The sequence below is a fragment of the Miniopterus schreibersii genome (assembly GCF_964146895.1).
Source record: "Miniopterus schreibersii genome assembly, chromosome: 4".
NCBI classification, from domain to species: Eukaryota; Metazoa; Chordata; class Mammalia; order Chiroptera; family Miniopteridae; genus Miniopterus; species Miniopterus schreibersii.
The window spans coordinates 43,428,328-43,445,162 of NC_138105.1; the positions used below are offsets into that span (position 1 = coordinate 43,428,328).

General features: G+C 39.7%; 1 protein-coding gene across 3 annotated transcripts in view; it reads right to left on the reverse strand.

The window, feature by feature from the left end:
- Window positions 1-16,835, reverse strand: part of NR3C2 (nuclear receptor subfamily 3 group C member 2) — a 284,027-nt gene that overhangs the window by 127,895 nt on the left and 139,297 nt on the right. The window lies entirely within an intron of this gene.

Genomic DNA, 16,835 nt, shown 5'->3' on the forward strand with positions numbered 1-16,835 from the left:
TCCCCTCAAATTTTACAGAAAGTATTTCCTTATACAAGCAGGGGAAAAGACAACTCATTAAAAAACTGGTTAACCAATGCAATTTTATCACCCAATCAACTATCTTTTAGGATTAAAAGTATAAAAATCAACTACAAATTAAAAACTCGTGCTTACATGTAAGACACTGAGGAATATAAGTAAATCACATTAAGCTCAGATATTTACCTTCCCTAAACACTGTGCCAAAAGGAAAAATGTATGACTGTTCAAGGAGATGAACTTAGCATAAAGGAAATACTATTAAAGTGGTTCTAAAAGAAGTAGGAAAATTAATTGGTTGCAAGGTTAGCATTTTAGGTAGCACAATTTCTCCAGGTTTTTTTCTTTTTCATTTTAAATAAGATAGGTAGTTGGCTATTAATTCTGGGAAGGATGGTCCCATGATTAGTAAGATTTCCTGAAGTACTGCTTATAAGCTGATTACTATTATGAAAAACAGCTCAGAGCAAAGTTAACTTTACTTCATTTACCTGCCTCAATGGTTAGTTTTAAAAGCAATATCCACTGAATATCCTGTCTGAGTTCTGTATGAATCCATGAATCCAGCTTCTCTGGATTTCAAAGGGCTCCATGGCACCTCCTTAGACACTGAGGAATAAAATATACCACTCGAAGTCTCATCATTTTCATTTCAACCACCCTGGGCTTCCACATACTGGGCTTTCTATAAATGGGGTACGCTTAACCAGCTCCTAACAGTGCTCATGACTCTACAATGACACAGTCACAGATTGAAAATGTGAGGCCATTCCTGTTTCTCACAATGGCGTGGAGCATTTAAAAGTCTTGGAAAGCGAATCATCTGTTGAATTTAACAGTGTGCCAAGTATGACCTCGGTGCCTGTTTATTGAAGAAAAGTGCTGTATGATTACCACTGTAATTTCTGCAACAGAAAAGTTTCCTGTGGTTACATCATTTACAACTGGGGCTAGGTACAAAGTTATTAAGAGGGGTTGCTTGGAGGGACAGTCATTTACGTAAGAGAATGAGTTTATATCATAGTAAATTCTGGCTAATATGTACCAACACGTCCGACGCATATATAGGTGGAGCAGGCAGTTAACCCCTGATAAACTACCACGTGGACAGATGGACACTGGAATCCTATCCTGAGACGTTTATTCACTCCCTTGGCTTGAAAGGCCAATGATGCAACGGCCATTGCCAGTGAACAAGTACCCTCTTAAACTTAGTTTTATATATTTGCTTTTAAAGGGTCAGCTATAGGTTTTGGGACGAGAGCAGTGAGCATCCTAGCTATTTCCAGGGAAGTAGCAGAAGTTTACAAAAGTATTTTTGGACAATGTAAATCAACTCCAATTTAAAATTTCTAACCAAGGGGTGCTCCCTCTGTCCACTTTTCTCCAATGTGCCACACTCAAAGTGTTAGCTATTTCGTCAGGGAATTGTCCTGACTTTGGAGTGAGATTCAGGTTTGAGTGGAAGCTGTGGGAGCTTGATAAGTCACCTAACTGCACCTGTTTACTGTATGAACACATATGCACATATAAGCTGTTGTCACAATTGCACATGAAGTACTGGAGGTGAGCTTCACCGTGTAGTTCTGCTTAGGAGCAAGCCCACAGGACCTTAGCTTAGGCTGCCAGTGTATTTTGGTTTCTGTAGAGCTGATCTTGAAGGGAGAGAAACTGCCAAGCATTTTTTTTTTACATTAATGATTGCATTACTTTCTCTTTCAAAAGTTTTTTAAAGGGTACTTCTGCATTAGGCTTATGTGGGCAGACATTTAGTAAAATTTTGTTTCAATTTAGAATTGAAATTACGCCTTTTAGAAAAATTACAGTTTGGGACTTCTGATCTGTGCCCACAGCTAATATCATGCAGTGAATCTCTTCTGCAAAATAGCATCAAATAGTATTATAGCTTTTAATGTCATCCATCACCCTATTTGATAATAAAAAAGAACTATTTTAACAACTGGAAAAGCTGCTTGCCCCTAGGTCTATATCCAATCTCAATCTCAATGGTGTTTATTCTCACCAGGATTCAAAGCAGCCCCTTATTGATTTCAAATACACATTTTATGTTTAATGTGTGGGGGCGGGGGTAGAATCTGACATAAAATTACTGTTCCACTGACATTTTATACACTATTCCATCAAGTACTCACTTAGAACTTTGCATACTCTGTGGCATACATCCAGTCTGACAGCTATCATTTATTTACTGTCCAGAGTGTACTAGGTAATTGGCAGATACATCATCCCATCTTCATTTTACAGCTAGGAATCAGGGAGAGCCTGGAATCTTGCTCCAGATCCTAGGGCCAGCAGTGCCACATTGTGAAATCAAACAGAGGAGAGTGTGGAGTCAGAAAGAACCTGCATGCAATCCCAAACTCCACCCTTCACTGTGTGACTATAGATCAATTGCTTAATTCTTCTAATTAACTTCCTCATTAAAAAAAATAAAATTACTACTTAACTCCTATAGAAACTACACAAAGAAAACTACAGACTGTCCATTTCAGTGCCCAGCTCACAGGGGCACTTAATAAGTGTTAATTATGACAAACAGTATATTCAGTGACACTAGACTTCGAACACAGGCTCCTAAGATTATGATTCCAACAATAACATGGTACATGTAAACTTAATCTGGAAAATGAGATGCTATCATCTAGTTTCACTTACAATTAAAATTAAAAAAAGGCACATGTTAAGAAACACAATCTACAAAGACAAAGGATAATGGCGGTGGCCAGGCGCTAGGGGGAGGGGAGAGTGGGGAGTTACTGTTAATGGGTGCAGAGCTTCAGTTTTACAAGATGAAGAGTGTTATGGGGGTGGGTCGTGGTGCCTGCGCAACAATGTGAACGCACTTCATTCCACTCAACTGTATATTTAATAATGGTAAGAAGTAAATTTTACACTATGTGCATTTTACCACAATAAAATCAAAACAAAAACAAGCTGTCTTTCATGGAAATTTTGTATAACGGAATGGAATTATGATCTATTTTACATATGATAGCTAATTTATTTTATTATGTGATCAACAGAATCTTCAACAGTGGGAAGACTAGTTATCCTATGTTTTACCTGTGCAATATAAAACAACTCCTTGCCTGGGATTGGTTTCCAAATGATTCTTAATTAGCCATTCAATAAGAATGAGTAGGTCTATGCCCGGCCAGTGTGGCTCAGTGGCTGAGCGCCGACCCACGCACCAACAGGTCACTGGGTCGATTCTCAGTCAGGGTGCATGCCTGGGCCGTGGGCTCGATCCCCAGCGAGGGGCATGCAAGAGGGAGCCAATGGATGTTCTCTCTCATCAATGTTTCTATCTCTCTCTCCCTGTCCCTTCCTCTCTAAAAAAAAAAAAAAAAAAAGTCAATAAAAATACGAATAGGTATATGCAACATGTTCTAGAAACCTGAATGTAAGAAAATGGTTGTTGTTCCCTTTTCAAATGATATGAAAGAAAGCAGAAATTCCTTCCCATAATTCTGTATGCAGCAATTTCTATTTTAAAAGACTTCTCTACAGTAGGCAGAATGATGACATCATAGGTACACACCTCTTTGCACAATGACATTTCCTTTAAGTAATTGCATTTCCCAAAACAAATCATCTGTAACTTATAGTGTAATGACGTCATAATGCAATAGCTAAAGGAAAAATTATTTACACATTGTTACATGTTAAAAAATGTTCACTAATGTCTCAACTTAAACTTATCTCAGTAACTGTATAAAGATTTAACAGGGTTTATTTTTAAATATTCGTTATTGAAAACACCACAGAGACAAGTATCTGAAATGACATTCTTCTTGTAGTCCAGTTAGCAACTGAGGATCTTCAAAGAAGCATAATTATATATGTGGAGGACAGTAAATAAAAAATGTTAAGCGGAAAGTTGTTTTAAGGAATTTCACATCTAAAACATTTAATATTGATATTTCTATAATTATTTGTCCATCTATTCTCTTTTAAAAACAGTTTTTATTAATGCCAATTAATACTCTTTTAAAATTACTATTCCTTTTTAAATTGTAATTTCTGGTCACATTGGATAGCAGAATGCAAGAAGGCAAGCAAGACAAGGAAATAAAATATCTATAATTAGTACTTATGTAATAAGTTATGGTAAAGATAAACAGAAAGTGTTCTCTGCTTTGCTGCATAAAAGAAGAAACAGGCTTTTACGTTACTCTTCTTTCTGATGGGCTCCTCTCACTACAGGAAGGACAATTTGCTTGATTTTTTAAAGTAATTTAAAAATTGCTTTAATTTTCTGGTTTGTTTTACAAAGAGTGAGTTAATGGCTCAACAGAGTTCAATTTTTGCTGCTAAAATCATTTCTTTTTCCTTCCCATCCCTTCCCTGTGGGTCACGACTATAAATTACGACTCAGTCTATTACAGAAAATAGCTACCAGCACTTGAAAACGCCAGTTTTCTGCCTAGTAAACTGAGTTCAGCAGTGAGAATCTTTGTACAAGGGGAAATCTTTCCTGGTTCCATTTCCTTTTTCCGCAGTTTGTACTGCTTCACTGAAAACGACTAAGTGAATTCCTAAGGCTCAGTATGATTATTTTTGCTTTACAGGTCATTTTCAAGACACAGTACATGATTTATAAAAGTAAAGCTTACACTGCAAGAATGAAGTAAAGGGCAGTTGGTGGAATGGACTGCAGCGCACCCCCCATGCCTCGTACGTGGTGAGCACTCAGCAGACGTTTGCGGACCCGAATGAACGTGCCAGGCTTCTGTCTGATTCTGCCGAGGGCACGCGGGGGCATTTTCCTGCCATTCGCTTCACTTGGGTAGGCTCTGGCCCTGTTGGTTCCTCGCCTCTGCACTTGTCTTCTCAGCGCTTGTTCCTGGCTCAGTCCCCCCAAATTCTGGACCTGGATTTTTATGAGTCAGTGACATCCGACCTTAGTCCATTGTTTTGTGAAATGCCGATTCAATTAGGCAAAAGTCAGCTATTTCAACATCTGGGAGATGTAACATAAATATTTGTTTAATTTTAAGGATCACCAATTATAGCAACTAAAGCTCTTCAAATAAATCTAAATCCTAATCAGATAAGTCAGAAGTACATTTCATTTTAAAAATAGAAAGGGAAGGTTGCTTGAAGGAATATTTTATCTAGTACCACTTAAGAATGGCATTTCTCTAAGGATTTCTCCATCTCTTCTTTGAAAACAGTGCTTTTCAGATTTCTAATTAATGGCTATTAATACTCTTCATTCTTATGCTCTTTTGGAATGCAACTTCAGTTCATTTCGGTTAGTAACAAAGCCAGACAACTGTTACTTATGTAACGCTCGCGACATCAAATTGCTGAGTCTGGTTCAACTGGGAAAATGCTATGATGCGGCCGGCTGAAAAACAATCAGCCTCGACTCCTTCTGCACTGGTTTTCCAATTAAGTCGCTCACCAAGAGTGGGAGGGTCGGAGAATGCAGTGTGTTTTACAAATGTTGGTACAGTTAATTAAGAAAAGAAGAATGTAAAAAGTAGCTGCGACCTTCCGAATCGTTGAAGATGTAGAAAGAGCATGAAAACTGTCTTTGTTCTCTGTCCGATATGCACTCGGGCAGATGAAACTTGGGGTGTGCTCCCCGCGGCCTTTGGTAGGGCACTCGTGCGCAATGCAGACCTGCCTAAACCAGGGAGGAGGCCAGCATCCCAAGCCTGGTCTAAGGTCATATAAGCTTTCCTTTCATTTTCACTGTTGTTTTTTTCTTCAAATCAAACATAAGGTAGCTACTGCTTAAATATTCCACATTTTATTGAGAACAGAGGTACAGCGATTACATTGCTTCCTAAAAAGGGGAAATTCTTTTTAAAATATGATGTTCATAAAGCAATCCTTTATTGTTTATAAAGCAGCTTAAACGTGTAGGTACTAATTTTTAGCCTCCAAACTCTGAGAGGTGGGTAGGGCTGATGCTTTAAAGATTTATTTTCTTTTGTTTATTGAAGGGGAAACAGACATTCAATTATTGGCTCAAAGTCTTAGAGTGGGCAGTGTCATTCTGGACTGAAGTCCAGGCTGTCTGACCCCCAAAGCCAATTCTCTCCCTACTCACACTGTAGTCTACATAAAATGACTTTGGACCCTATATTGGTGATGGCTTTTTATATGGTTTCTTACTGGAAAATTCTCACAGTAAGTGTTCAAATTGCTGCGAAATATCCAAGAAGCCTTTCACTAAAATATTAGTCGGTGGTCAGTATGGCTTCCAAGAGGGTATTGTGAATCTCCAAATTCAAGTTCTGGTTCTTCCTTCCAAATTGGAGAAGAAAATAAAAATATAAGAAGGGATTGGGAGGGAGGAAGAAGTATTTGCTTTTTTTTTAAAAAAAAAATTATATAGTTTGGATTCTATTAAAACAAATACAATTTAATGGGCCTGTACTATATTTATAGTGCTATATATAAGTATGAATTTATATTACACTTCCTAAAAATCTCACCCCATTGACTCCTCAGCTAATTTGCTATAAGTGACTTCAATTCTTGTTGACAGTTATGAAACCCTTCTGGATTCCTATTCTTTAATCTTTTATTTCATGTTTTTACCATTAGAAAAATAAACAAAACATTTCTGTAAAGATGCACTGGGGTGTCGAATGCCAGTGACTAAATGGAGCCTTGGTCTTCTACTTGTATGAAGAAAACACATTTCTCACTCTTGCTCAGGGATGGCTCTTTGCTATGTGGGGTTATCAGAGTTCACCGTTAATTAGCAGCACAGCACACACAGGAAGGTGAGGCTTTTGTAAACGCAATGTTACAGTCAACAAATTCCAAGAGCTAGCATTTATTAAAGAGCTTCAAATAGGGCCACCCCAAGGACAAAATGAAAACAATCTGTGTTGCTCGGAAGAGCCATGAGCTTCGTTCCATGGTGTCAACCGGCCTTCCTCTAGACGTGGACTTGGTCTCTGATATAGGAGGGAGGTGTGAGAATGTGAGCGTGTGAGTGATGGTGTTACAGTAATTCCAGGTGGTTCTGAAGTCTTCTTGCTGACGTTAAGGACTCCTACCTCTCTAGCCCCAGAACAGCAATCACTGGGTGACTGAGTGAGATGGGACAGAGTGCTGTGTGTGTGTGTGTGTGTGTGTGTGTGCGCGCGCGCGCCTGCCTGCCTGCCTGCCTGTGTATGTCTGTGTTACAGGGATCTGCTTATCTCTAGAAAAGCCCTTATCAGATGGACAGTGAACATAGATACCAAGGAATAATGTTAAAAGAAAAAAATCACTACACTAGATATGTCTGTCTTTAGAGTGCAAAACTACAGAAAAACATTTGGAAAGCTTGAAACACTGGCATTTTTTTCCCTTTGCTACAGAATTTTCTGCCTTCTCAGTCATTAATTGCTTCATGTTGTGGCTCCCCACAGTGTCATAAACTGCTAAAATCATCATTTAGTCCCTCCATGAGGAGCAACAACAACACAAGTCCCCCCAACGCTCGCTGCACTCAGCAGGCCTGTTCCACTGGTGCGGGGGGGCCCTGCACCTTTGCGAGGCTTTCAGAGTCACTGTAACTTCCCATCTACTGCACCAAACAGCCATACCTGGCATCTGTTGCCTAAAACTAAACCCATCTGCAAACTGCCTAAGACTGAACTATGCAGCCTCTTTATTTTAAAATGTGCAAGGAAAAGTGAACTTTTTCTGTCTGTTTTTCCAGTCCTATGGACCTTGACGGTTTTATCCCTTTTGGAGAACAGATCTCCAGTCTCCGGAGTCCTGCGCTCCATTCATCGTCTGCATTCTTAAAGTGCTTCCTCCCCAGGCCCCGGCCATGGATCCCATCGTTCCCCAGAACTAACCCCCCACCAGGCCTGCCTACTGCTCCTCCCACCTCTGTCAGGCCCTCTGCTCACCTGTGCCCACTGTACCCCAGATCGGGCCTTTCCCTTCCTGTCCTCCACCGCCCCGCCCCAGCTGGCTCCTGCTCCTCTAGGTGGTCCCTGCCCTGCCCCTGCACAGCACCAAGGGATAAGCCACTGTGTCGATTCTTTCCACTGCAAAGCACCCTGTAAGAAGACTTGCCGTGCTTAAGAGAAGGACTGAGGTTTCTCATTCCAATATGAGGGCCTTACACAGTCTGACCCCAGTGTCTCTGCTCAGACACCTCCTGTGCCGCTGGGCACGGCCCTGCTCCAGCCAGGCCAGGCTTTCACTGAACTGGGCCTGCTCTAGCCCGTGGACTCAGGTTCAGACCCCCACCTTCCCATTCCTCCTAAGTGCCTCCTCCTCCTACCCATCCATTTCCAGGGTGCTATCTTGACATCTGATTGCAGTCAATTTAACAATTTTCATTTCCAGTGTCAAATCAATCTCAAGAGTTTCAAATCCTGTAAGTTGTATGATCCTAATTACACCATGAGTACAACTGTCCTGAGAGCAGCCTTGTGTCCTGTGGCTCAATGGTCTGATTTTCAGCACCCAGGCACAAAGCAGACAGCAGAAGCTGAAGAGTTAGTAGCTTTAAGCTTTGTTTGAGGAAGGTCATTCTCCCAATGATTCTCTGAGCCTGATAGGCTACATCTAATTTTTATCACACACAGGAAATGAAACACAGGAAGATAAAAATGTTAAACATGGCTCTGAATTAATATCAAGATGTTAAAGATGGTAATGGTAATTTTTAAAAAAAATATGGAGTTCATTCCTTAAGAAAAAATAGAGACTACCCAATTTCTTTCCCATTAGGGTAACAGAAATTCAAATTAGAGTTTTAACTTGGAATGGCTAGGAGTTAATTATTTAGAGTATAGAGGGATAACTGTTAAATTATGATGTGCTCTCCCTAAGTGTTCCTAAGGCAGAGATGTTGCCCTACTTTTTGATGAGTAAAAATAGTTGGGATTTGATATAACTCTGTGAGAGGCAGTGTAGCTTATGGGTTAAGAACACAGAGTCAGAATGCCTGGGCTTCTTGGGTTCAAGCCCTAGCTCTGCCACTTCCTTTGACCTGGGTGACCTTGGACTAGTTTTACATGCCTCAGATGACTGATCTCTAACATGAGGATAGATAATAATCCTATCTATTTCATAGAATTATTATGAGGGTTAAAATGAGAACATGCAAAGTTCTTACTTAGCATAATGAGCCCAAAAATAAGTACTTGGATATTTACAATTATTGCTATTAATTTTAAGAGTTGAAGGGTTGTACTATTAAGCCCTGTTAAAAAATAGTCAAGGTGCTCCTTCTCACAATTGCTTAGAGCATTCAGATTTAAAGATATTACTTTTCAAAACGCACAAAACTTTCAGACTTAAGAAGGCTGTCATGAGGAATAAACGAGATAAAACATGGAGTACATGGCACAGTGTCTAGCATCTAGCAGCTGCTCAATAAATGGCAGCAATTATTAGAGGAGCAGGTGAGTCACAGAACTGAACATGTTTTTCAGCACTGCTCCTTAACAGAAATCAAACTATGTCATTAATACCAATGAGAGAGTTACTTTTAAAATTTCAGGTTACAATTCACATGAAAAGAACAGGCATATTAAAAATGCAGTAGCTCATGAGCATTTTCTTATCAACAGGTAATCTCCTAAACCAGTCTGTAAGACCATCTTAGGTCAGGTGACTCATCACTGTCTTGGGTCTGGCTGCTAGAAAACTAACCCAGTCAGTGGCTGGTCTCTACAAAGGCTTCAGGGCATATATTCTCTGTATCACTCCCATACCTGGCCCTGCATCTCTATCTTGCTCTCATCATCTCTTTGTCGTGTTTTTCATTCCACTTATTTTAAATTTCACTTTAACTCACGCAGAGCTGTTGACTGCTCTGGATTTTTCTCTGGCACAAGATGGGTTGCAAGCAAACACAAAACATGGGAAAAAACTTTGAAAAGTACGTACTGTGCTTCTAATTTATACTTTTCAAATATGCTATGGGGAGTGGACCTTAACTTAAAAATTTAAGCTATAAGCAGCTCTCTTTGGATAATACCAACTTACTTTTGGCCCAAATGTCCCTACTTCAAATCATTTTCTAATACATTATTTCAACATATTTTCTACTTCAGAGAAAGTGACAGGAATGAGGGTGAATCCCATCCATATAGTTAGTTATCAAACAATCAACCAACCAATGTCGTATGAGCACCTGTTGCACGCTTGCTATTAGGTCTGCTTCTTAGCAAACTCAATCCCCGGGATGTCACGTTTGGTGGTGGGCAGCGGGCTGGCTAAGAGTCAGTAACGATCAAGGCTTAATGAAGAATAAAGACCAAGCTGGGGTTGAAAATCCTACAGATGCAGTAATGTCTGAACTTCAGCTAAACTAGGAAATAACCAGACCAAGTAACTAAGACTTTTTAGTGTGCGACTTGGAGAAGGAAAGAAAGATTATTCACACACACACACACACGCACACACACACAATGTTCTAGACTTATGTCCTCTAAGGTTCTAACCTTGTCTCTCTAAATACCTGTTTCTAAGGCAAACGCATCTACTTTCATGGATGTGGATTCCAAAATCTTCATTTTCAATCTTGCCTTGCTCTCCAAGCTGCAGAACCACACACCCAACTTCCTGTTAGACACACTCGACTGTCCTGTAGACATTTCAAATGCATCGTCCTAAACCAAACCTCATTTGAATCTCCTTGATCCTGGCAAATGCTTTTCCCCCCCCATAGAACTTATCACCTTTTCATACACTACATAATAGCTCACTTCTGGGCTTAATCTTTCCATCACCCCTCACTAGAATGTAAGGCTCCGCCAGAGCAGGGTCTATTTTATTCTCTTGACCTTCACCCAAGATGTCCCTACGTCTGCCTAGAATGGCGCCTGGCATTTAGTAGATACTGAATAAATGTTTGCTGGATGAAAGAACCTTTGCTCCCATGCCCCAGAGCTGCTCCCTCTCCAGTCTTCCTAATTTTAGCAAAGACATCAGCAGCCAAGCCTGGAGAATCTTCCTAGATTTTTGCTTCTCTCCCAATCCAGAACTACCAATGATACTTCCCAGACAGTCTTGTTAACTGTCCCCTCCTCTTTTCTATCCTAGGCCATCTCTTCCTCAAATGGTTTAAAACAACTACCAGAGCTGTCCCCGTTCAATGAGCATACCTCCCTGCAGCCAGATATTAAATGCAAACCTGTTTACCATTCTGCTGCATGAAAACATTCAGAGGTTCTGTTTTGCCCAAGAGTCCAGGACCTCGACCCCATCTGCACCTTTGGCCTCCCCTTTTGTCTCCTCACACTGCAAGTTTTCACAGTGGAAGCATGCAGTTGCTTCTGGTGCCCTGTGCAGCCAGCCTGTCCCTAATCCTCTCAGCACTGCCAAGTCTAATCTCTCAGGGTTCAGTTTGGGGGTCAGTTCTTTAAGAAGCCTTCCCTGACCTTCCAGGTTGGCCTAAATGTCATGGTTCTGCATGTTCCCATAGCAACCAACTGAAGGGTTATAAAAAACCTGGGCAATCATTTGCAATGAACACTGAAGACTTATGCGTATGCAGGGAGGAAAGGAGTGTTCGTAAAAATGATAGTTTTAATCTACTGGGTAGGTATTTGTTTAAGCTCTGTGGTAAGCAATTAGAATCAGGTTACCTGGTTCTTAAATTCTGGTAAAGAAAGAAATCCTTAATCTTTCAAGTGTTTTGTGAGAAAAATGTAAGCCAGAACACTCTTTGGTTTCCATCTCTGACTCAGCAGCTTTGTAGCAGTGACAATGGACTTTGATGTCCATTGGCTTCCGGTACATGGCTCATGGGAACACTGAGGGCTGGATCATATCATAAAGTGAAGACATCTATTAATATACATTAAATTATTTCCTTGCTTTATCATTTCCTTAATTTTATATTGCCAGTTACAAAGGGATGGATAGCTATATTTTAATTATTATACAATACCATCCTGATTTAGCTTGTGTCCACTGAATTGAGCTCTTCCACATGCAGCACAATTGTGTGGTGTGTCCCCCACACCTCCCACGTGCTCCCACTCCTGCTTGTTTGTCCCGTGATCACGGGCACACACAGCATTGATAGGACAACTGGGGTATGAGACACTGAGAGACGCTTGCCTCTGGGCCTCTTCAGTTTACTCATTACTTTTAGAAAAGCAAAGAAAACTATTAATCTACCATTATGTTTTTTTAAAAAAAAATCTTTTGTCAATCTTGAATTTATTTATTTTTTTACCTGTATGCAGTGAACTACATGCAAAAGGAATGAGGTATACGTTCACAAGCTGGTTGTCTTAAAATACTGCCTCTATTTGAGGAACCCACAGAATAATCTACAAATGTATCTTTTAAAGCAATTTCATTTCAGGAAATAGATTTATAAGTCTCTTACTTAAAGGGACATGTCTGAGTTGGAAACCAACATCCTATGAGTTGCTGACCTTAACAAGCTCTGGCCTCGTTAGCTTAACAGGTCTGCTTACAAACATATAAATCCAGTTGACTTTACATAATAATGAACTCTCTTCTTTTACAGCCTTATAACTCTTCAATGATTTGTGGTAGCTGTGTCTTCCAGACACTGCTTGTATACTGCATATCCAAAAAGGAAATTAGGTTATAAAATAGCGCGCCGAATGTAATCAGCTCTGTTCACTGAGGGATCACAAAGTAAAATCCACATGAGATGAAGCACAAGGCGATTTACAGCTGGGAGAGACTGAGATAATAAAAACTCAGACTAGAATTACAAATTGGAGATTAGAAGTGAAAGGGCCTGCATAAATTCTGGGGGCAGTTTCATTGCTAATTTACTGATTTCCGGGGGGGGGGGGGGTGTAGTCATTTAGACTTGATGGTTCTTATACCACACAGGTACATTCATGTGTACATGAAACATTTATTTGGTGGCTACTCAACATGTACTGTCTTGCTAGGTTCTGGAGCTAAGACTGTTCTGCCCTAAAGATATCTAACACAGAAGCTGAAAGTCCAGTTGATGGCTCTCAATATTTTCTCTACTGTGCAGCTCCCAAAGGTGAGACTGCATTTCCAGTCCGTATTGGAAAATGTGGAGAAGCCTCTCCAGAAAATGTTGACAGACCCTCCATTCCCCCCACTCCCGCACACACCCTCTGAGAACTTTAAGAACTGCAAGTTTAGAAGGATCTTTATAACCTCAAAGTGAGGATCTATGGACAAAATAACATACTACAGGAAAAATGAAGATCTGATGGGAAAAAAATGAAGGGCTTACAAATGAAGACCCAACAGTGCAATGTGATTGTATCATTTATAGGATCTCTCTAAACAGACATGACCAGAAAACTGTAGCATTTTGTTCTTAGAAAAATAATAAAAATCTAATACTTTGAATCCACTTTGTGATTTATAAAATCTGCCCAAACACTTTGTTTTCATGTAATTTTTCATAGCCACATTAAGATAGGGAAATACTACTTTTTCCCATTTATATACAAAGAAACAGAGACCCAGATAAATTAAATAATTTGTCTTAATCTCACACCTAGTGAGTGGCAGGGCCGGAAATTAAAACTAAGTCTTCTGACCCTAGAGCCAGTCCAGTTTCCACCACAAGGGAGAAACCAATAAAAAGCATATATAAATGCTTTTTTTACCCTCAGATAAAAAGGTCCTGACAAAACTTCAAGGCAAATAAGTAGGTCAAATTTTTAAAAGAAATTACAAACTTCTGTTTGTAAGGTACAATTATATGGCTCTTAACTGACACTACTGGCAAATGTATTCTGGTGAGACTTCTGAGTGTTTTTATATTAAATGCTTAATAAGAAAAAACTAAGCATACTTATACATCCCATCAAACAGAACAAAGAACATAATTTACACTTTAAAAAACTGATTTGCAGTTTCCATACACAGTCATCACTATGGCTATAACCAAGCTTTATAGTGCTGCGCTTGGGCATAAGGCCTTAAGCCAAAACACTCAGAGCTCTGACTATGATGTTTTCCCTCCCGTCTCCTCTCCAGTGGTCATTTCAGGTTCTGCCCTTGGTGGTGTTAGTTCCTCTGGGCTTCAACCAACTCCCCTCATCTCAGCTCCCTGTCCCTGCTGCTCCTTAGAATTCCTTGCAATAGAAGGAGGAGCTCCAGGTTAAGGGAAACCAGAAAACAAACAGTAAATATTCAAACATAAAACACATACACAGGTTTATATATATGTATGTACACATACACACATACACTCATGCACCCACAGTAAGGGTACCAAATTGTGTCTTCTCAGTGTTTACATCATTTCTTTCATTACCATTAAGTAGGTATGAACAGATGACATATAGGGTAGCATTTTCATGGACTTGAGAATTATGGAAAAAACAGATTATGAGATTTGGAGTTGTGAAACTTTAGGTTGAGTCTAGGTTTAGAGTCATAAGACTTTAAGATGGGTCTAAGTTTGGTCTTATGATTCTGAACAGATTAGCTGATTGGGTCTCATACCAAAAGTCTTCATCTGTAAAAGGGGAATAAACATAATATCCATAGACCATACTTTTGTGAAACTCAAACTATATAAAGTGTTAAAAATAATTTATTATTAAATCACAAAGGTAGCTGTGTTTCTCACACATTTACTTATTTTTTAAAATATATCTTTATTGATTTTAAAGAGAGAAAAGGAGAGGGAGAGAGAGAGATAGAAACATCAATGATGAGAGAGTCATTGATTGGCTGCCTCCTGCACGCCCCTGACTGGGGATTGAGCCCGCAATCCGGGCATGTGCCCTGACCGGGAATCGAACCTCGATCGCCTGGATCCTAGGCTGACGTTCAACCGCTGAGCCACGCCTGGCTGAGCTGTTTCTCACATATTTGTTCTCTCTCTCTCACAAACACACAGGCAAACAAAATAAAACAGTAAACTTATAGAAACTATAAACACAAGTAGGCCATTATTCTCATGAAGTTCATATTTAAAATTTACAGCCTTGTTTTATGCATGTAAGCACTGAAATTCTCATTGCCAAACAAATAGAAAATAAGCTATATTAGTAAAAGCCTTAAAAGGTACTCATCATGTTTCATTCTCCATTACTGATCAGCTTTCCAATGAAGAAAAATCATGGACAATTAGGTTTTTCCATATTTATTTATACCTCAATACAAAAACAACTCTTCCTTCACCTACTTCCATAGAAACTACTTAAAACAGCAAAAATTAAGCCAAAACTTCTAGAAAACCTTTTGCTTTAGAAGCAGAGAAGGGCAGGTTCTGTAAATAGTGGAAACTGGGGTTCTGATATGAAGATCAGCCCGTAGGTATTGTAGCACCAAGCCTCCCGCTGACCACCTCCAAATGCCCCTCTTACACCGATTTTTACATATCACCTAATATATTCTGCTCACTGACTAGTGAGCCTAGGAGGGCAGTTCTTAAGCTGGAAGGTATGGTGGAATTAAGAAGGTACCAGGGGTAAATGTCACCTATTTATCTTCTACTGAGCTAATCCTATAGTTAAGAAAAGAGAGAAAGGCAGAGGGAAGCCTGCAAAAACAAACTAATTTCAGTATTGTACGAATTAACTCTTCCCATTTCCTGAAATCAGCCTTCTGATAACAGAACCCACCTTTTCCTAAGAGAAATATCCTTCCCACACTCTGTCTAGGAAGTTCAAGTTGGCTGACTCCAGCTAGGACTAGCCTGTCGGATCACTATATTTCCCAGCCACAGTGATTGGGGGGGGGGGGCATGTAAGTTAAGTTTAGTCCTAGTTAAATTCAATGGGTGGCTTTTATAAGAACTGCTGGGAACAGCAAACCTCCTTTTGATGGCAGCCTGCTGGCGGTCTCACCATGAGAGAACTTGCACGACAACTGAGCAAGAGCAAAGTCAAGCGACGGAGAGAATGGGATTGAGTTTGATGAACTAGCTGAAGACCATGGCCTGCCTAAAGCCAGGCCTACACTAGGACTTTCTGGTTGTGCAGGCCAATGAATTGCCACTGGTGCTTAAGCCAGTCTGTGTTGAATTTTCTGTCACTTGTTACCAAGAGCCCATATAAGGAGAAATAAATATGGAACCCCTACTACCAATTCAGTGCTGGGTTTGGGGACTATTAAATACTTAATAGTGTAAATAACGTAAAATCATATCATATCAATTCAATAATGCAAAAACAATCCCAGAAGCAAAGAAGTAATTAATCGGTCAGCTTTTTCATCCCAGAACTAAGGATATTACCTTGCGGTCTCCAGAAAAACACAGGTAAAACATTTCAGTCATTTATGCTTAAGTCTCTGAAGCACCAATTTCTCTCTCAGAAAACTACCCTGAGAAATAAACCTACAAGAGTCTTCATGTTGAACTCCTTAGTGAAAATAAGTGTCGATTACACAGTAACACTTCTACTAATAGGAAAAATTCTATACTTTGACCACTCAGAGTAGTCAACATTAATAAAACCATCTGGCCTAAGTCTGATGTTAATTAATTGCTTGTAAGCGAGGGTGAGGAAAGCAAAAATAAATTAAAAGACTGATTCTCCTTAGGAAGTACAATCACTTGGAGGGAAGAAAAACTGAGCTTAAAAGATAATCTCAAATTTTTCACTTAATTAGCCATTTGGAAGCCTTCAGTGGAAATAAAGGTAGGACTCAAACGGGGACCTGGACTCTGAAGTAACTGTGAAATGAAATCATTCTGCATAGAACACAACTTAAATTACAGAAGCGATCCCGAGATTAATGTTTTAATTTGCTATAAACACATGTATTTATACAGCTGACCCTTGAATGACAGGATTTGAACTGCATGGGTTCACTTATATCTGGACTCTTTGTTTTCCCAATAAATATTGTAAATGTTTTCTCTTCCTTATGAT